At 33.2% G+C, this 23,370-nt stretch overlaps 1 protein-coding gene across 15 annotated transcripts in view; it reads right to left on the bottom strand.

The window, feature by feature from the left end:
• Positions 1 to 23,370, bottom strand: part of Acbd6 (acyl-CoA binding domain containing 6) — a 148,697-nt gene that overhangs the window by 105,205 nt on the left and 20,122 nt on the right. For 2 of the 15 annotated variants that reach the window (XR_007349984.1, XR_007349983.1), the window contains exon 4: positions 8,397 to 8,501. The exons of the other annotated variants lie outside the window; for them this stretch is intronic. The gene's annotated coding sequence lies outside the window, so the exon portion shown is untranslated. The remainder of the gene's footprint in view (positions 1 to 8,396; positions 8,502 to 23,370) is intronic. 15 annotated transcript variants of the gene reach the window in all.

Below are 23,370 nucleotides of genomic sequence, written 5' to 3'. Positions count from 1 at the left end.
TTGTTTAGATATAAGCTAAGGTTTATCTCAAGACTGAAATACACAGGGCAGGGAGAGATAAATAAAAAAACATTTCCCCAGACAATATATTTGGGTTCCTCTACAATAACTAAAAAGCATCTTATGGAACTGTCTCTGGTCTCATAAATACTTAACTTTAGAAGGAAACAAACAGGAATCCTTTTTTCCAGTTTACTAAATAGTTCATACTTTGCCAATTAAAAGTCCTTATTCCAATGTCACTCTTCTCAATGCAGCCCACCCTTACCACTTAATTTAAAATTGCATACCAATACTGCTTTCATCTTATACTCTCAATGGTAAAATTTTAAGTCCAGTTTGTGCTAATATATCCTAGGGACTTATAAAAGTGCCTGGCACACATATTTACTGCATGTGACTAAAAAAGAAAGATAACTTCAAATAATGTGAATTTTTACTTAAGAACAAATTTTAATTGAGTATGAATTTTAGAATGATGAGACAGACTGTGTTTGGATCCTACTCTGCCACTTGTCAGCTGTGTGACTTCAGACTAAATTACCAAATTCCCTAAGCAAATAAAAATAATATCTGTTTCATAGGATGGTGGTGAGGAGTAAATAAAGTACTTAACACACTCAGCACTATGCACAGCACATAGTAAAGAATTCAGTAAATAAGCCTAATAATTATTTTTACTATCACTGAGTGCCTTAACCAAAAGACATGTGTAAATGGATCAGAATGAACCTTCATCAAAGTTTCTAGTGGCAAAGTCAGTCTCTGATCCTATCCTATATACCTTTATTAGTGGTTGACTTATGCAATAAAAAAACACACTAATTGAATTCCCTGATGTCAGGGTCAGTGAAAGGTAGTTCATACATAGAGGACACATTTGAGATTAAAAGAAAATGCTAACATTGGAATACTATGTTGAATTAAATAAAATGGAATTTAATATGGGTTCACATAAAGTACTGAATTTAGCAGAGACACTGCATAAAAGAGTATGTAAAAAGATGAGATTGTAAACCACTGAAAATTAATGAATTAAATTTGTAATGTGGCTGCCAAAAGTGTGAAGATAGTTTTAAGCTACATCAGCACAAGTACAGTATTCAAATAAGAAAAATGTTTTCTCCTATATTCACTACGCAGTTTCTCAACAGTATGCTCAATTCCAATAGTCACCCTGTAAATGTGGAATCAGGAGACTGATACTTGTTCACATGAGAATGACTAGAATGGTAGTGAGACTGATAGCAATGAAGGTGGAGAACAATTTTAGAAATTGGGGATATTTGGCCTGAAGAAGAGGAAGCTTAGAGCTCTCTTAAGACATGTGAAAGACCGTTTATGTAGATTTACTTTATATGGGCCTCAAAAGCAAAAATGTAACAAATTAGAAAAAACAACACCAACAACAAAATAGTAACAGTAAAATAGATTTTGGCCTAATACAAAAAGAATCTTCTAACAACTAGCGTTGTTTAATAACAGTGCCATTCTGTAAAATTTTCATGATTAGGAGTTTTTCAACAGAAGATTAAAGATGATTGTATGCTGGAATAATCTACAGACAGAAAGTCAGTCTAGACAACCACTACAGTTCTTTCTAACAATAAGATCATAGCCTTACAATTAGAGAAGAAATACAATTTTAAAAAATTAAAAAGACATATTTAAAGGGCCAACACACACTTGAAAATATGCTCAATATTATTAGTCATAAGGGAAATGCAAATCCAAGTCACAAAAAGACACTTCTTTAGACCCAACAGGATAGCTATAATCAAAAAGAGAAAATAACAAGTATTAGCAAGTACGTAGAGAATCGAGGACCTTCACTCACTACTGATGGGACTGTAAAGTGAAGTGTTATAGCCGTTTTGGAAAATAGTCTGATGGTTCCCCCAAAGTTAAACACAAGATTTACTGGTTTGCACTTATATTCTTGAAAGATACAATCCCAAATGTCATAATCCCAAATCTTGAAATTGTAGATCAATACCCTAAAAATATAATTCTGGAAAAATAGTTTAAGAATCTCTAAAAGACATCTGCATTGTTGAAAGGAAATTTGTTTGAGAAGCATTAAAAAAAAAAAAAAAACAGCAGAGCACTTCATACGTCATTTTACACATAGTCAATAAAACACATATTTTTGCAAGCATACACACTCAGGTATGCTAACAATAGCCACAAGTGTAAGTTTTCACCACGTGAACTATATTTATGAAGAAATAGGTCCAAATATGAAAGGTCTAAATGCATATCACTGTGGATAGTCATCATATGCACCTAGCTTTATAACAGCTGTCACCTGAAATACTTTCATGGGCATCCTAAGTCTTTAGATGACTTGTAATAGGTTATCACCACATAAGAGGTACAGTATTGAAATTTTTTTTCACAAATGAAATGTACAAAAAAGACATCTCTGCATTTACTGAGGAAGTTCTAACATTTTTACACATACAATTCTTATGCACAAGGTTACACAGCAGTAACACACTTATGCAAAGTCAAATTTCCAAAAAAAAAAAGCATAAAATGTTTTAGAAAAAAGTCGAGTTTCCAAAAAAAAAGCATAAAATTGCTGCCTTTCTAAAAATCAAAATGTAGTTCTATATCAAACTCAATGTACACTAGCCCAAACATTTTAATGGTACTTAGTGAGCTATCGCATAGCTGCTTAGCTGTATTCGAGCTTTTATAGTCATTATATAATGGAAAATTCTTCCTTGCAAAAGTTGCCAATATCACTTTCTGAAAAACAAATCACTATATATTTAATGTAAAAATTCTTATACTAAACAGGGTAAACTTCAGACTCCCTTTTTTCCATTTGTAGATTAAATGGGATAATACTTAATTCTGTCATTTCAATCTTTTTTTAAAGATGTATCACCCTGAATTTATTTTTAAAAAATTTTTATTAATTTTTTTATTTATATATGACAACAGAATGCATTACAATTCATATTACAAAATTATAGAGCACAATTTTTCATCTCTCTGGTTGTATACAAAGTATATTCACACCAATCTGTGTCTTGATACATGTACTTTGAATAATTATGTCCATCATATTCCACCATCATTTCTAACCCCATGCCCCCTCCCTTCCCCTCCAACCCTTCTGTCCTATCTAGAGTTCATCTATTCCTCCATGCGCCCCCCCCCAACCCACTATGAATAAGCTTCCTTATATCAGAGAAAACATTCGGCATTTGGTTTTTGGGGATTGGCTAACTTCATTTTAGCATTATCTTCTTTAACTCCATCCATTTACCTGCATATGCCATGATTTTATTCTCTTTTATTGCTGAATAATATTCCATTGTGTACATATGCTACATTTTTTCTTTCCATTCATCTACTGAAGGGCATCTAGGTTGGTTCCATAGTTTAGCTATTGTGAATTGTGCTGCTATAAACATTGATGTGGCTGTGTCCCTGTAGTATACTGTTTTTAAGCCCTTTGGGTAGAGACCAAGGGATAGCTGGGTCAAATGGTGGTTCCATTCCCAATTTTCCAAGAAATCTCCATACTGCTTTCCATATTGGTTGCACCAATTTGCAGTCCCACCAGCAGTGTATGAGTGTACCTTTTTCCCCACATCCTCGCCAACACTTATTATTGTTTGTATTCATAATAGTTGCCATTCTGACTGGAGTGAAATGAAATCTTAGAGTAGTTTTGATTTGCATTTCTCTAACTGCTAGCAATGAAGAGCATTTTTTCATATATTTGTTGACTGATGCTTCTGAGAAGCATCTGTTCAGGTGCTTGGTCCATTTATTGATTGGGTTATTTTTTTTTTTTTTTTTGGTGTTTAGCTTTACAGTCTGTTAGAGGACATAGAGACTAACCCACAAAATTACAATTATCTTATATTAGACAAAGGCGCCAAAAACATGCACTGGAGAAAAGATAGCCTCTTCAACAAATGGTGTTGGGAATACTGGAAATCCATATGCAACAAAATGAAACTCAGCCCCTATCTCTCACCATCCACAAAACTCAACTCAAAATGGATCAAGGAATAAAACCAGAGACCCTGTGTCTAATAGAAGAAAAAGTAGACCCTAATCTCCATCATGTTGGATTAGGCCCCAACATCCTTAATAAGACTCCTGTGGCACAAGAATTAAAATCAAGAACCAATAAATGGGATTGATTCAAACTAAAAAGTTCCTTCTCAGCTAAATAAACAATCTGTGAGGTGAATACAGAACCTACATCTTGGGAGCAAATTTTTACTCCTCACACATAAGATAGAGCACTAATCTCTAGGGTATATAAGGAACTCAAACGTCATTTCAATCTTAATATTATATAACTTAGCTACTTTGGGATGGTCTTAGAAAGTTTTCCTAATGTGTTCCATTTTTGACACCTCCCTAAAAACAAAATGGCAAGGGCTGGGGATGTGGTTCAGAGGTAGAGCTGCCTGCCTAGCATGCAGGAGGCCCTGGATTCAATCAATCCCTATTACCCCTACTGCCTGGCCCCCATGGCAGGACACTTTAATTAGAATACTGTCTTCTTTTTGGTTTATGCCTAGCCTATTTTTATTAGATTTGTGGAAGAATAAAGTTAAATTTTAGTCTACCAAAAAAAAAAAAAAAAAAACTTGACAATTTAAAACAAAGGAGAAAAATTTAAAAAACAAAAAACTGAAAAGAAAATTCAGCATACAAAAAGTGTATTATAGCAACAGATTATGGGCAATTGTGGGTAGGTAATCCATAAGAGCCCGCTGACTGTGACAATCATTACTGCATTTTTGAAGTCTTGGATTACAATGAATAGCTGCCTCTACCCCTTTCGCCAATATATACACAAACCCCGCCCCCCCCAGTGTCCCTTTTAGGGCATGGCTATGTTCAAAGAATATGTTCATATTCATTTTCTGTATGGTGCTCCTTTTTTTGAAATTATTTTATGATTCAAAATATACCAACATAATTGTTCCCTATTAACTTTTATCATCTTCTCTTCTGTGCCATGCTTCTGTGCTATTTTGGGTATATGTGGTGGGACTGCAAATTGGTTCCACATGTACTCATTTACAGACCACACATTTGGCAGAAACAGTACCAGTTAGTGATTGAACAATAACATACTGGGTGTCTTTTTATCCTGCTGTGTACATAATTATTTTTTAACCAATCAGTAACTGCTGGCTTCTTCAGACAAATGCAGTTTAATTCATTAAAAGCTCCAGAATTTCATGAGCCTGGAAGGAATGCCAATGCAGACAAATGACGCATTTTAAATATAATTTTTTGTTAATGGCATATTGTGTGCTCTGTCTACTCATATGAATTTTCCATCAAATGTGTTAGGGTGAATGGAAAAAAAACAAACTTTATTGGTAATACCCTGAGATTCACTTTTAGAAACCTGGTCACATCTAATTCCAAACATCATTATGGTTTAGGGATCCCACTAAAATCTATTTTTTCTTCTGCAAAAGTCCCACCAAATCTCCAAATAAATATTTATAAAGCCCTTCACTTTTTCTACTCATTAGTACATACATAAACAGATAAATTCTAGAATTTTAGGATCCAACCAGGGCATGAATTGTACATATTTGACCAAAAAAAAAAAGTGAGGAGAGTTTCAAAAAGTGCCAACCAGCAGCCATAGTGAAAATGCATGAATTTTTTTCTTAGATTTAGTGGTAAATATAAGTTTATCTTCTTTGACAGTCAAATCTCTTTAAAAAAAAAAAAGTTTGTTTTATAACATCAGAGGAACCTCTGTATCAGAGTGTCTTTGATTCAAAAGGTCACTGAGCTTCCTGAATTCTTTTTATTCTCTGATACAGGGTATATTTGAAGGCAAGCATGGCACTATGGGTGAAGGGGCAAAATTTAACAGTTATCTTGCACATAACTGAAACACACTCATCCTTTCTCCAGAATCCAGTATCCCTCTTATACAGACTTTATTTTTCAAGGGGAATTTCAGTTTTCAGGATTTGGGCTTTCTGGCAGGATTTCAACATCTTTGAGGATTAGAATTTCTTAGAATGTGATCTTTAAGGATTTTGGATTTCAATCTTTCAAAATTTCAATATTCACGATTATGGTGTTTGGATTATATCTTTTGGAATTAGGATCAGTGTTTGACCCAGCAACTCCCCTCCTAAGTATATGCTTATAAGAAGTGTAGGCAAATGTCCACACAAAAACTTAAAAATGAAGTTTGTAGCAGCATTATTCAAAAGAGCCAAATGATGGAAATAACTCAACTGTCCCACAATAGACAAATGGGTAAATAAAATGTGCTATGTCCATACAACAGATTATTCAGCCATAAAAAGAAATAAAGTACTGGTACAAGCTATTAACATGGAAGAACCCTGAAAACATGTTAATGAAAGAAGCCTGTCACACAAGACCACATACTACACTGTTTCACTTGAACTGTCCAGAATAGGCTCATCTATTGAAACCAAAAGTAAATTAGTGTTTGCTTAGGACTTGGGGAAATGAGGAACCTGAAACTAAGAGTCAAGGGTATAGAGTTGCTTTTTGACAATGTTTTAAAATAGATCATGATGATGGTTGTACAATTTTGTGAAGATGCTAAAAACCAACCAACTGTACACTTAAATGGGTGAAATATATGAGAAGTGAACTATAATGTGTCTTAATTTAAAAAGTACTCCAAAAGAATATGAAGTTTAAATGTAACAGGTGAAGGCATATACAGTCTATACCTTAACTAGCCTAATCAGCTCATCACATCATTATTATTACAATTAGTTAACAAAATGATAACCTTGGGAGATTAAGTAAATTAAAAAACTGTGTTTAGTAAACTATGTTTGAAGAAGCTAGGAAATATCATCATAGTAAAAAGAATTTACACCTAAAATAGAGGGGGAGAAAAGGGGCTTTAAAAAGGCAAACTTGGTTAGCTGCAAAATTCACTTGCACAGAATACAATCATGAATTACACAACATTTCAGTCAACAACAGACTGCATATATGACTGGCCGGCAAGCTGACATTATCTAGTGATGTACAGCTGTCTTAGTTTGTGTAAGTATGCCCTATGGTGTTCACATAATGAGAAAATCACCTAATGATGCATTATCAGAATATATCCCTATTGTTAAGTAAGGGATGATTATAATTTATTCACCAGGTCTGAAATAAAGTAATCATTACTGTAATGGGTTATCCCCAACCTAGAGTCACTAGAGGAAGATTTGTCCTGTCACTATGATTACAATATGAAATTAATTCTAGATCATACAGGGGATTTAATATATATTTAATTTTAAAAAGGTAACACAAACTTTGAATTACATTTCCTGAACTGTTACCATTATGGTACAAATCCATAAAGGAAATGTATTCATAATTAATTTTTCCGAAATATAATTATAATCGATGAATCTGCAAATCTTTTTTGTTTTCATCTTATTACTGTCAGATTTATTCAGGTCTTACAGAAAAAGCCATGCAATTTTATATTTTTGAATGTTCCAAATATACAAGTTTATAAGCAAAACCTTCAGAAAAGTTTCAGAACTTCTCTTCTCATTTCTAACTCTATATTGAGGCCTGGCACAATTGCCCCCAGGGAAAGAAACTTAGGCAGACAGTAATTGTACTTGACAGCAGCAATTACATGCAAGGCTGGAGATTAGAAGACCATTACTGTGTGTGCGGTAATTGCTCCAGTATTTTCTACTGAGAGTCAGTCTGAAGAGAATCCACAGCAAAACTTTACATAGGATATAGTATGGTTCATGAACTCCACCCTGAGAAAGCAATGAAAAGTGTGAACACACTGGTTATAGGCACAGCAGGCATATAGAATACTCCTTTGATTAAAGACTGACAAAAGATGAAATAAGAACATTAGTATGTAATTCTAAACATTTTTACCTTTCAATTAAATATGAAGAATATCAGAAAGACTGACACAACAAGTGTGACTGTTGATCTTCAGTTAGAGTCCAAGTAAATTATATTTTATAACATCACCCTAAAACAAAAGCTTACCCAGTATTCAGATATTATATTGAATAAAAGACTTTGGAAACCTAAAAACACCAGTAAGACAGCAGAAATAAGAAACTTTTACCAAAAACAGTACCCACAAAGACAGCAAGCTAAACATACATCCACAGCTCACTGTCCCCAGTACATCTACCACCGGAGAGCAGCTCAACAACCAACTAGCATGACAGAAATCGTGGGCAGACCCAAAAAGAAAGCATAAAGGGGCAAGAGATCCATAAGCCCAAAGGTAGGGACAGAAATTCACCCTGACAGAAAATCTGAATCTCCAGGAGTTCAACCAACTAGTGAAGGTGGATTCCTCTGACAAGTAGAGAGGGGCCACACCTGTAATAGTCTATATATAGTTCCCATACCTGGTTGATCTGTTTACTCTGGCAGTCCTAAACCATCCTGGACTCAACTGCCACCTGTCTCTATGTTGAAGAGGAACATACATTTTCTCAGCATCACCTGGAGTCCTAAGAAAAGAAAGGTTTCTCTTTTACTCCATCTCATCTAATCCCAGTAGAAGGATAAGAGATTGCTAGCTCACTGGTCCACCAGACTAGTTAAAAAACTCCATCCTCCTTTCCCTGTTAATTAATGCTTAAAAGACCTCAATAATTAGATCTAGTGCTAAGGAAACTTACAATCAAGAGGCAGAGAAAAATTACAATCATTTAAGAACAAGAAGCTAGAGAGAATCAGAACAAAATGCTTCTTTTGATGGAGGCAAAATGAAATGAAACAGAAAAGAACTCTCATATAATAAAATGTAACAAAACACAGGCAAAGGCAACAATAAATTCTTTATTCTATTAAAGTCTGTTGTAACACCAGTAAAAACTTTTTTTTACCACTATCGATAATATAACCTTAGCTTAATATATCTCTTCTACAGCATGGCTCAAAATAACCCTTCAATTAATAATTATAATTCAGCAACTGAAATGTTTTCAAAAAGACAATGAAAAAATATTCACACTTGTTAAAACCACATTCAGAAAGGATACACACCATAGTATGAAGCATAATTTGTGTTAATAAATATCTCTAACTTATTTCTCAACTCAATTTAACACAGAAAGTACTTTTAGGCACTTAGGTCTTAAACACTGAGCTCATTATCAAAAGGTACATTAATCAAGCTACCGGCTATCAAAACACTTAATGTAACCAGGAATTTAGGATACGCTGTCACATAAAACAGAAAAGAAACAATATAAGACAAATTAAGATCAAATATTAAATTGTATACCATAAATACTACATACAATTGATTTACAGGAAGGGAGAAAATCAGTGTGGACTAGAGGCTTCACAGAGTAAACTAGAATTAACCAACAAACAAGAAACACAGGTAGACACCGTAAAGAAAGCACCTCAGGAAAACAGCATGAGTAAACACAGACATGACAAATTTCCTAATTACGACGAGTAATGGGGAACAGTGAGGAGGCATGCCAAGTGAAGCTAAATTTGCAGTACATAAAGTTAGAGAGGGAAATCTGGATTCATAATGTTGAGAAAGGTTACAGAGGGCCTTGAAAGTAAAAATTTAAAACTTAAGATTTAAGTTAATGGTTTCTAATAGATTGGGTATAAAACTAATTTTTGCCATCTTCCTCTTAAGCTTCATTGTGAAGAAGACCGTGTATTCCGAATCTTCACTGTACATAATACAGTCACACAATGCACCAATTCTTAAAGAACCTATAGATTTAAAGTTTTATTAGAATGTTTTATAAGAACTTAAAGTTCTAATAAAAGTAATGACATTTTTAAGATCTCAGTACTATAAAGCCCAAAATTATTCATATTAAAAAACTGTAATTATTCACAACATTATAATACTTAAAGTGACAAGTTCAATAGGCAACCTGGTAGTCTAACAGAGAGCTTAAATATTCCAGTTATTTGAGAGAAACCTCTAGCCCACCTTAACATTTGTATTTTCAAAACAACAGTGAATAATTTAACTTTCTTGGTGCTTTCTCCAGAACTACAACTTACTGTTATATTTACTCACCTTTCCCTCCAGTTGTAGCTGCACAGTTTGTTAAAGGTATCATTCCATGTGAACAGCAATTCATAAAACCAGAAACTGAAATATCCAATTCTAGCTTAGCTAAGGAGACCCAGCTTAAATTAGCACTCACAGCTCACAAACAGCTAATAAACATCTGGTGTAGGCAAAAGAGAAGACTGCTTCTTTATGACTACTCTATTTCCAATATAAAGGTCTTTATATATAGTTTACCAGGGAGTAGGCTCTCACTAATAGCTGTTAGTTTATTTTAAGAAGTGTTCTCACACATTCATTTTAGTTTAAACACAGAGTAAGAGGACTTTGGAATTCTATCATCTATCAATATATATGCAATGACAACCTTCTCAAGTTTCATGAAGAACAGGAAAAATTAAAATCAATTTGTTATTTACCTCATCAGTTTTTACAAAATCATTAAATTCTTATTCTGAATTCTGATGGGGATACTTACACAGGGAAAGGGCTAACACATCTAGCTGTATTTATATAACACTATATAATTTTAAATACTTTTCTTTTTTCTGCAGTTCTGAGGACAAAAGGGAAAATCAAACACTTATGACCCTCAAGAAAATATTTAAAGCTGGTAAAGTGCATATTTTTATTTAAGATACTATTTGAGGAGCTAGGGTTGTGGGCTCAGTGGTAGAGTACTTGTCTAGCACGTGTGAGGCACTGCGTTTGATTCCCAGCACCACATAAAAATAAATTAATAAAGGCATTGTGTCCATCTACAACTAAAAATATATTTTTTAAAAAGATACTATTTGGGCTGGGGTTGCAGCTCAGTGGTAGAGTACTCACCTTGCATGTGGAAGGCACTGGGTTTGATCCTCAGCACCACAAAAAATAAAATAAAGGTATTGTGTCCACCTACAACTAAAATAAATAAATAAGTAAATGAAGATACTATTTGGGGGTAAATGTTTAATTTACTAAGCTTTAATTCAAAATGTAAGATCAAATTTTAGCATACTATTTATTCTAATTATATTTAATTTAAAAGCAATAAATTTAAAAATGAAATGTAAATATAATGTTATGAGAGGAAAATATATACATAGACCATTTATAATCATATTTCTATAAGATATTACTAGGTATTACTATTTGTATTTGATTTGGCACTTTGCTCATAATGCTTTTTCAACAAGAGCTGAACACTTTGCCAACACTTTGTTTTCTTGCCTTATTGGGGAAAAAATTAATGCTGTATCTTAGGTGTATTTAAAATTTTATAACTGATGTGATTCTGCAATCTGTGTATGGGGTGAAGGTGGGAGTTCATAACCCACTTGAATCAAAGTGTCAAATATGATATGCCAAGAAATTTGTAACGTTTTGAACAACCCACAATAAAAAATTAAAAAAAAATAAAAATAAAAAAAATAAATAAATAAATAAATAAAATTTTAAAATACTTTATTATTAAAATAATTATGATCAATCTTTATTAAAATTTACCTTTAATTGTTTACCCCTGCACAAAATGCCCATTAAATAGCTCAGGGATGCCAAAAGCTTAAAAAATACTTCCTAATTTGTCCAGAAAACTTGCTGCTTCTAAGTGATTCATTTTTGTTTCCTAGTAGTTATAACCAAGATTATTTAGATTTCTATTGAAAGGTCAAAGATGAAACACATACAGAGACTACCAATGATAACTTAGCACACAAATCAGCATAAAAGAGGTAACAACCCTCAAAGAATAGGAAGAAACTTCCCATTCATTTTATAGGTATTCTTCACTCCTGACCCCATCTAATTACTTGTGGTCTTAAGCTATTCATTTGTAAGTTGGCTAAAGTAACCGGTAAATACTCCTTTGGGGCATATCATTTGTAATACTGATTTATTGAACTGTTGCCTCATGGTACAGAGGTCTGACCCTGTGTATATAATTAGGCTGCACAGTGTAGAAATGGAATGATGTTCACCATCTTGCTTTATGAAATGGTATAAACATATAAAAGTTATAGTTTATTAAATAAATGGAGAATGTGGGCTTTCCCTAGGTAGTTTGAAAACACTATTTTTAGCAACGTCATAACATATTCAAACTGCTGGCTCACAGTGGTTCTACAAACCATCTTTGAAACAGGCACCATACTTCATTTTTAGTTATGTATTTCCCCATTTATTCAGTAGCAACTGAGGGCTACTGCCCCCTAACTGTGAATAACTGTGGTGACCCAGACACATACACTTTCTTAACATTAAAGTCTAGAGAAGAGGCAAGTCAACTGTCAATTACAAGGAGATAAATATCATCTAAAGAAAAAGTATCAACTATATAGTTTTAAAGTTAAGTTTCATTATTTTTCTCCCAAATCCTACAGGGTAATATTCTCATATATTTTTTCCACTGTTTGCTATGAATCATTCTGGGCTCACAGTCTGTAGCCACAGATTGTACAACAGGAAAGTTCTGACATAATAATGTAGTGCCATGTTCATAGTGGGTGCTCAATATCCACTGCAAGTACTCAATAATTATTAACCACTAATGAAAAGTCATAAGTGACTAACAGAAAACATGAGACTGTATTTCTTCCTAGACAAATAGTGCACTGTTGATGAATAAATCAATAACAAAACTAAAATATTTGGCTACTGACTACCTAGAATCCAACCTGAAGAAATAATTATACGTGTGCAAAATATACATAGAAATATATTTATCAACGTTACTTATGTGAGAGAAAAGTGAAGCAGGTAAACATCCCAAAGAGAATATTGGCTAAATTAAATAAGGTTTATCCATACAACAAAATACCCAGAAATCATACATGTATACTGACATAGAAAAATTCTAACTGCAGAGTAAAGTGGATTTTTTTTTAAAAAAAATCATCTTAGTATGATCACATTTGGAAGAAAAATAAAATCGTAACTATTTGAGGGTATAGCTCAATGGTAGGATGAACACTTAGTAAGTGTGAGGCCCAGGTTCAATCTCTAGCACCAAACACACACATATAAACATTACTGTAATAATCAGAAAAGAAAAAAAAAAAAGCTATTTCCTCTTTGGGAAAAAAAAAAAAAAAAAAAGACTCTACCAACCAAAGTCACTAAAACTTGGCTAGGTATATTTTGTAGAGTAGGTAAGCAGTTTTATGACCAGCTCATACATAGGCTCTAATAACTAGGTCCCAGGGATTAATTAGATGAGAGGCAGTAGGGTTAGAAACTCAGGATCTAGAATCAAGTAGAACTGTATTAATATTCTAACTGTATTAATATTCATCATTATTAAATATATACAATATCAGGTGTGGTTATGTTTTTTGTTTTTCTTGAAGTTCTCCAGGGCTTGAGTTCCTCATCTGTAAAGCAGGAATAATAACATCTACCTTAGGGTAAATAATACATATAAAGAACTTAGGATAATACCCTGATTTATAGTAAACCCACATTTGTAAGTGTATCTGTATATATGTATATGTCTATTCAAAAATAATAATACAGTTACAGATTCAGCTTCTACAAAATTCCCAAAGATTAATAATATTGAACAAACTAAGCACTTTTGTGTATTTTCTATATTCTAAATACATCTGCTATCCAATTTCGATAATCATCCTAGTGCCTATATATTTAAGTAGCAAATTTTTTTTTCTGTTTCATCAGATGTTCAATGTGGGAAAAAAAATCTTATAGAAATGTATAAAGTAAAAATCTTTGTCTTTCATTACTACTTTCCTCAATCCCATATCATTTCTTTCAATATTGTATTTGTGACCATGTGTGGGCACAAATATACCTGTAGTGTCTAGGGATTTCATTTCTCAAAATGGGATCATACTGACCTGCACTTTATTTTTATTTATTTCTAAAAAATATTTAGATGTTGATGGACCTTTATTTTATTTATTGATTGATATGTGGTGCTGAGAATTGAACCCAGGGCCTCACACATTCTACGCAAGTGCTCTACCAGTGAGTCACAGCTCCAACCCCTGACCTGCACTTTATATTGATATATCACAGACAACTTTTCATATCACTCTTATTATTGCTGGATAGTATTATATTGTATAACATATTATTATATAACCATCTCCCTATTGATTGTTTCTAATTTTTAGTAATGTAAACAATGCTGTAGTGTACATCTGCAAACAAATATCTAGTTCTAGAGCTTGCAGATGTTTTTATAGAATAGCCTCAGAAATGGGATGGTTAGCTTTTTGGCCTAGATTCCCTACAAAACAGAACCTGAGGTAAATTTTCCAAGTTCACAAATTGTTGGGAAGTAAAATCTCACAATATAAACGATGAGAAGGAAAGGGAGCTGAGGCCCCCAAAGAAGGAAAAACAGACACAAGACAGCACTGTTGACAAAGCTGGCTCTATTGACTTCGGACTCAGAGGACCACTGTATCTTGGAATCAGTAAGAAAGGAAGGCAGGGAAAAGCAATTGCCTGACAGTTCTTTCCTGTCTCCTGCCTTCTCTTTGGTCAAAGTTTGCCCCCTGAACTTTTGGGCCTATACCTAATCCCTCCAGGCACCAAACACTGAGACTAAAGTTTCAGCCACACGTCTTCCTATCACCTGAACCTGGAAGTACAGCAGTCAAAGCCCCCATGAGTCTAGTCACTAGGAAGGTCCTGGTGAAGCTGGCCCTCCAAACAAATTATGTGGGTAGGTTGTTTAAAATGGTGAAAAAACCATGCCCTGGCAGACTATTGCCCATTAACACTTCACCAAGGGTGCAGGATGGTGCTAGTTCCTCAAGCTCTGCCAAGAGCCTCTGATTCAATGTTTCAGATGAGAAGTAATCTACACTTTGATCTTATATTTCCTGATTATTAACGAGACTGAACATTGTTTTGTGTTTACTATCATTTGTTATTTATTCTTATAAATTGCAGACATAATTTCTCACTCTTCCATTTAAAGTCTATAATTGAATTGTAAGAGTCAGCTATTCTCAGATCTGCCCTATTTTCTTCAGGTTACCTATAAATCAGATATTATGGTTATTAGCTTAAATATAGTACCATAAAATTTTGGGGGGGATGCTGGGGATTAAACCCTGGCGTGCTCTACAGCTGAGTTACACTCCTAACCCTGTCTATTTTTATTTTGAGACAGAGTCTTGCTAAATTACCAAGCTGGACTCAAACTTGTGATCCTCTTGCCTCAGCCTCCAGAGTAGTTGGGATGACAGGTGTCACCATTAACCCAGCAGCCCCAAATCTTTGAAGGTTATTCTGTCCATAGATGTAACAGGGGACTGGGGATATAGCTCAGTTGGTAGAGTACTTGTCTTGCATGCACAAGGCCCTGGGTTCAATCCCCAGCACTCCCCCCCCCCAAAAAAAATTCCATAGATGTAACAGAAGAGGACATGGCAAAAACAGGACAACTGCCTTAACCTCAGTTTCCACAATCACATTTTCCACAGTTAGAGAAACTCTGGCATAAAAGAAAATATTTGCAGTTCCATCCAGTTTTCTATATGTCCTTGACCAGAATGCTTCATTATCAAAAGGAAAACGACACACCTTTGCCATCACTTTTCTCTATAAGCCACCAAGCTGCACTGCTAGTGTCCAATTCAAATTTCTTTTATCATTATAGGATTTTAACCATCCATCTTTAACAATACAAAAACTTCCCACATAAGGATAGGCACTGAAAAATTCAGATCAAATTCAGGATAACACCTTTCTTTTTCCTATTATTCTCTTTTCTCCTTTTACGAATTACCCTGGTTGCTTTTTGGAATCAGTGTCTGCACTGTACCTTACATTCAACCCATCACCTAACTCTCTGCCTTTTCATCTTTGCCAATTCTCTAAAAACCAAAAGTCTAACAAAAATATGATAGATATGACTATAAAGCAATAAAGTTAGTAATATTTTTGGTCTCAAAATATAACTTGAGGGTTGGAGTTGTGGCTCAGTGGTAGAGAGCTTGCCTAGCATGTGTGAGGCAGTGGGTTTGATTCTCAGCATTACATATAAACAAACAAATAAAGGTCCACCAATAACTAATAAAAATATTATATATACACACACACACACACACACACACACACACATATATATAAATACATGTGGCCAAGTGCTGTAGCACACACCTGTAATCTCAGCTACTCAGGAGGATGAGGCAGGAAGATCCAAGTTCGAGGCCAGCCTGGGCAACTAAGCAAGATCCCACCTCAAAGACAAATAAATAAATAAATGAAATTTATAAGTAGCTGGGGATGTAGCCCAGTGGGAGAGCACTCTGGGTTTAACCCCCAGCACAAGCAATTAAAAAAAAGAAGAAGGAAAAAAGACTATCAAATGCCTGGAAGTCATTCTCAGTGTGCACTGTGGAATAAAACTGCACCTCTCCAGAAGTGGGATACTCTGTGGTATACCTTAAAACAAGACAGTGTTATGACAGTGTGTTTTAAATCTAAGCCTGTATTAATCTCTATTTAAAAAAAAATTAATGTATTTATATTTAAGTAGGTTAATAAAAATCTAACTCATGCAGCTGGCAGATTCAATGCAGAGAAAAACTCTATATTTTTACTGTAAAGGAATATGACTTAGACTTAACTCAGTCCCATAAGAATCAAGCCACACAAAGGAAATGTACTAACTTTCCCTCTGAATAATTCCCCAATAATTTCAACCTAGTCACTTATTCTAAACAGCTTAAATAACATCCCCAGTAACACTTGATACTATATCCCATTTACCACTAGTAGCATACTACTAAAATTTTTGCCTCTTTAAGTATCACACTTGATATAATGTTTTATATTTTCATTTACAGTTTACAAACTATTTTCTATATTAACTAATTTCAATGAGTTTGAATCTTCCTTCACAACTTTAAAACATGAGAATACACTATTAAACATGTCAAATACTATAAATAACATTTTAACAATAAAAACTAATAGAAATAAAAAGAAATTAACCTATCATTCCCTTCGTACTCTAAACAAATCCACATTAGCACTGTTGGTTCATTTTCCCAATTTAAGCTTTTAAAAAATGCATACTAAATTTCCCTATATTGTATTTCAATCAATTGCCTACGGTGAGACTACAATGTCATAAATAAAGCACCCAATCATAAATTTCTCAATAGACATAAAATCAAAGACACTCAACACCTGCAAATTAAATGAGGAAAAAAAAAGAAAACCAAAACCAAAATCCCGCAAATTAAACAATGAAAAGAACTTGGTACATAAAATCCTGGTTGATCAGTTAGTTGACTAGTCTAATCTGAACAGATTTAGTCTTCACTCTCTACACTGATATTAAGATTACAACCATGTACCAAAATCATCTTGGTCTAGTCTTTTCAATTATGTTTTCTTATAAATTATAGCACTATGGGAAAAAAGTCAATCACCTTTCAGATGTCTGACTGCAAAAGCACTACACAGAATAACAATGAGATGAGTTATTTAAATACAGGACTCTGCATGGAATGAGGGTGAGCTGTAAACAGCACACTCAAACTAGGGTATATATTATGGCACTTCAAATACCTAGAAGAGCTCCAGCTTCCCAGGATTCTGGAACAGCTGACAAGAAATTCAGCATACAGATTTTTTTTTAAAGGTGTACAAAGAAAAAAAACAACAACAACAGTTTTTACTGTTTTCATACAAACAAGTGCAATATCCACATCTCATCACACCCAGGTATTAAGAGGTCATTTTGCTTGTGATCACTATGAAGTATTTTTAAAGAATTTATAAAGTTAAGCTGAATAGATTGTTAAAGGACATGATTAAAATAGCATTTAAAACCAAATGTCATTGTGTGAAGACTACTTAACTGCTCTCTTTTGTGGAGATACATCAATTTCTTAGAAGTGGTATTTGAATAGTTGTCTAAATTTTCCAAAATTTTAGAACTTTTTGCATTAACCTGTGAATATAACTTAAATAGAAATTTGCAAATTAAGCATCTGTTATTGTGTTCATTTTGCAGTTGATATTTCCTTGTTCCTAAATGACAGAAATAATTGAATGTTTGTCAGCTTCAAAGAAAGGAGATGATTAACACTTCACTCTTTTCCAATAAGCACAAGGTAATGAATAAAAAGACAGCAGATTTTATTTAAGCATAAAAATGATCAAACAAAAACCAAGTGTGGCTGGCACAGCAAATTATTCAAGATGTGTATTTTCTGTCTCAGCAGATGTACTTCTTCAAAAACCTGTTTCTCACACACACATGCACATGCCTCTATAAACACAGAAAAAATGTTTACATCTCTAATTACTAAAGATATGCATTTAATAATATTATTTCTGACATGCTGAAATTTTAGAAACAGAAATACATACACAGCAAAGTCCTGACCTGAAGGATTCCAAAATACCTTTGCTCTCTCTATCCTGGCCACAGTATGAAATCCTTCCTTTAACTTAAATGATGTTCTGCTGGGACCATTTGGGTATCAATTATGTTAATTCTTCTATTACTTCATTACCCAAAGTTGATCTAGATGCTTAAATGACACCTGGCAAAAAACTAGACTACGGAAAGATGGTGCATACCCTACTATCAGACAAGAATGACTCAGGATCGGAAGACAGCAGCATCCGGACTTAGGACAGACTCAGTTAAAGTACCCAGCAGGCACCCTGAGAAACCTGATAATAAAGTTAAAGAAATTAGCTATTTGTCTACAGAGAAATGTCTCCAATTTAAATTTCCATGGAAGATACTACAAAGATAAAGGGGTATATGGATATGTGGAGCTCACCAACAGCTGTTTAAAAATATCACAAAATCTTCTAATTCAGTTTTTCAAAGTTATAGGCCAACGACAAAATAAATGAATTGGATGACTGCATGCCTTTATATTGATCAGGCATCAGCAGAAATGCTAGAAGAGGGAGCTAAAAGCTGAGCAATTTGGTACCATGAGTTTACTGAGAAAATCACATTCCTAAGTACATTAATATTTTAAAATTTTCAGAAGATGACATATAATTAATCATTATTATTATAAAATTTCAACAGGATTACAGCATTAGTTTATGCTAAGTAATGCAGTCTTTAGAGGCTCAATAAATCTTAACTGAATTGATTCTCAAAGGATGAATTAACATAGTCACCCTCAATTATACAACACAAACTATAGCACTGGGGAGTAAAGAAATACAATAGAGTACAAGAGCAATAAACAAGAATATAGAATAATTCAACAGAATAAAACATACACAAAAAAATTTCATGGACTATAAAAAATTAATATGAAGAAAGAGCACAAAGATTAAAATAGTGATAAAATGATTTAATCAGGTATTGTACAAATATCAGGCATTTAAAACGTTCAGTCTCTCAATATATAAAATTGTGTACATGAACCAAATTTGGCAGTGGGTAAGCACATGAAGAAAAATCAATCTGAAAACTTAGGTTTATAATATGAAATTTTAATATCCCCAAATATAAAGAATTTTCTTTAAAAAACTTTTATAAGGGAGATACACTAAATTCTCAAAGCATTACAAAATTTTAAGCAACAGAGGTAAAAATATTTGGAATGCAATGCAAATAACATGTATAAACACAACTGTGCTGTATTTTAGGTCTTAAGGTTCCTAATTTCTTGGTAACACCATCAAAGATCCTGTGCTGTAGTTATTGATACTGAATGCTACATGTCAGCAGGTAGTATGAGGGAAATTAACACATGCACCCACCACCACCCCAAAATATGAGTTCTGGATTTCACTTAAATTTGTGTGTATGTGAGGGGGAGGTATAGTGGCCTGGGACTCAAACCCAGGAACTCAAGCATGCTAGGTAAGCATTCTACCACTGAACTACACTCCCAGCTCTGATTAAAATATCTCTTTAATAATTTTGCTAGGCTGGGGATGTGGCTCAAGCGGTTGCGCGCTCGCCTGGCATGCGTGCGGCCCGGGTTCCATCTTCAACACCACATACAAACAAAGATGTTGTGTCTGCTGAAAACTAAAAAAAAAAAAAGAAAATAAAAAATAATAATAATTTTGCTAACATTAAAAAGTTAAGCAGGGGCTGGGGCTGGGGCTCAGCGGTAGTGCACTTGCCTGACATGTGTGAGGCACTGGGTTCGATTCTCAGCACCATGTATAAATAAATAAAATAAAGGTCTTGGGGCTAGGGTTGTAGCTCAGTGGTTGAGCACTTGCCTCGCATGCATGAGGCCCTGGGTTCGATCTGCAGCACCACATAAATAAACAAACAAACAAACAAAGAACATGTGTCCATCTACAACTAATAAATAAATAAATAAATAAATAAATAAAGGTCTATCAATGACTACAAAAATATATATATATTTTTTTTAAAGTTAAGCAAAGCTAGGTATGGTGGCACATGCCTGCAATCTCAGAGACTCAAAAGGTTTAGGTAGGAGGGTCTTAAGTTCAAAGCCAGCCTCAACAACTCAGCAAGGATCTAAGCAACTAAGTGAGACTCTGCCTCAAAATAAAAAGGACCGAGGATATATCTCAGTGGTAGAGTATCCCTGGGTTCAATCCTCAGTATCAAAAAAAAAAAAAGGACAAGTGACATCCACATCAGTATCTCTTTATACATGTATATACATATAAGGTTGAAGTTACAAAATGCTAACATTCATTCCACATTGAGATTTTTCTCAAAGTAAATCTAAATATAATAGTAATACTTCTAAATACTTTCAAAGACTATAAACTCTTATTGAAAACACAGAGACTTTGGTTTCCAAATAAAAAATAAAACAGACCACTTTCCTATTGTTTATAATTTCAAGTTAATTAATGATTCTAATATTCACTTATATCCAGTGAGAAATGCAAGAACAAATAATACCATATTCTCAAGGTAGCATTCACAACTAAAAACCACCTTGAAACATATCCATGGTATATTTCTTTTTAAGAAGTTATAAAATGTGAGGTATAATACCTGAACTTAAAATATAATTGAAATCTATACTTGCTTTAAAAAGGGTAGAAAGTAAGTCCTAGAAAAGGGCATGAGGCTCTAATTAAAATTGGACCAAGTATCTCATGATATTTAAGGAAATAGAATATAAAGCATATTATATGCCAAAAAAGCTAAAAAATAAACAAACAACAACAACAACAATAGAATCTTATACTCCGAAATTTTATACACAGAAAAATACATATATAAATGAATTCAGTATAAAAGATCTATGCTATTCAGGTACAGAATATAATAATATAGAAATAATGCATTCATTAGTTTGCAACATATAATTTCACTGATTTGTGTAGAAATGCATTTTCTTTTTTCTTTTTAGAAATAAATGGGGAATAAAAAAATTATCTTCCTTCACTGGATTTCAAATCAAAATCATCAGATTTCAGCCTTTATGTTTAAAATAGCCTAGTGTTTTAACTGTTAGGTGACTGACAAATATTATGATGAAACTTACCTATATGTTAAAGAGAATAGGTAAAGCACATCTCATTAAAAAACATATCTTCTGTTCTAAGTTAATTTTGCTTCTAAATCAATCAAAATTACAGATCATTAAGAGTTTCAAAAACTTTTTCCAAACATACTAAATATTCATGCTAAGGGAAAACAGAAAGATGACACCACTTATTATGTTTAGGTAGTAAGGTATTTATTATAGAAGAAATATCAAACAACTATCACATACTGAAGTCAAAATCTAGTTCCAATGCAACCTTATCTCACCAACATTGATGAAAACACTAGAAGTTTATCCCAACAAAAACTGTAAGCTCTCTGATACAAAACTATGGTGTTATTTAAAGATGCAATGTGAGGCCTTTAAAAGCTTTTATGAGTTTTGTTTAAGTAAAGAAAGAAGCTGTCATTGAAACATTTTTGCATACACATACACACAGGACAATACACTACTTCCCTTCCTTGGCAAATATGACAAGAGTATTATGGGCAAATGAAACAGGAAAATCTCAAAGACTCAAGATAAGCAAATGCACTGTAAGGAAAGTAAAAATACCCAAGGAATATATCAGATGGATATCTATTTGCAGTAAAAATATAGTTACATTTTTAACTACAACTAGGAACTGCTATATTAAATTGGCAAATGCACACAGAATATTAAGAATTCTATGGTTCATAAATACTGTGTAACTCTTTATAAGGAGTCTACCCAACCATTTTATATTTTTACTAATATACATGTTTTCTGTATCAGAAATTACCTGTATATGAAGGCTAATAAATTTGACCCCAAATATGTTCAATTTGTCTTCCTAATAACAAAACATGTTGTAATGAAGTATGATATTAGGATAAATGGTAGTTTAGAAGAGAAAAAAAATCTTTATAATTTGGGAAGTAGATAAAATGCAGTTATAATTCCTAATTAATATACTGTTGCCTCTTTATTAAAATAAATCAAAAAACAGTTTACTAATCAGAAGTGGAATTATTCCCATATTATACCTTTTGGCTATGGCTTTAACATCATAATTCAACTGGTCTACTCAAATGTATAATTGTTTTACTTAAAAATATATATATACACACACATATATATATATACACATGCATATATATCCTACTCTACAGCACAAAATAAGGAAGTCTTAAAAATTGTTTTGCAAATGAAAAATATGAGTTACACAAGATACTAGTTTTCTCCAAACTTTCTAATAAATTTAGATTCCTGGCTGGGTGCAGTGGTACATGCCTGTAATTCCAGCAACTCAGGAGGCTGAGGCAGGAGGACTGCAAGTTTAAAGCCAGCCTCAACAACTTAACGAGGACCTAAGCAACTTAGCAAAATTAAGTCTCAAAATTTTAAAAACAAATAAATAAAAAGAGATAGGGATATGGCTCAGTGGTTAAACTCCTTTGAGTACAAAAAATTTAGGTTACCCCCCTCAAAAAAATTTAGGTTACCAAGTGAATTTTTTTATTTTTATTTTTTTATTTTTCTTAACTTACATGAATTGAATGGGAAAATGTCATCTTTGTCATTTTTAGTTCTCATGTATTATTCCAAGTCTACAATATTTTTTAACGTAAAAATAAGGTATTCCTTAAAATTACATTAATCTTTGATTAAAATGCTTTATTTTTATCTGTTAAATACAACTTATAACTTTTATTTCTAATTTTACATTTATTTTATGGTGTGTTTATGAAGGAAACACAAAATAAGCAATACAAGTGCATTTATTTTCACAGGAAAATCCGTAATTTTAAACTGTGAAACACTGCCCTCTATAGGATATTGTTTTAGACGATATTGAGTCAAATAACTTTAAATCAATATAAGCCAGTCAAGGAATTTGGATTTTCATACCTTGTT

The sequence above is a fragment of the Marmota marmota genome, unplaced genomic scaffold, assembly GCF_001458135.2.
Source record: "Marmota marmota marmota unplaced genomic scaffold, marMar, whole genome shotgun sequence".
Taxonomy (NCBI): Eukaryota; Metazoa; Chordata; class Mammalia; order Rodentia; family Sciuridae; genus Marmota; species Marmota marmota.
This window is presented reverse-complemented; position numbering and strand designations above follow the sequence as displayed.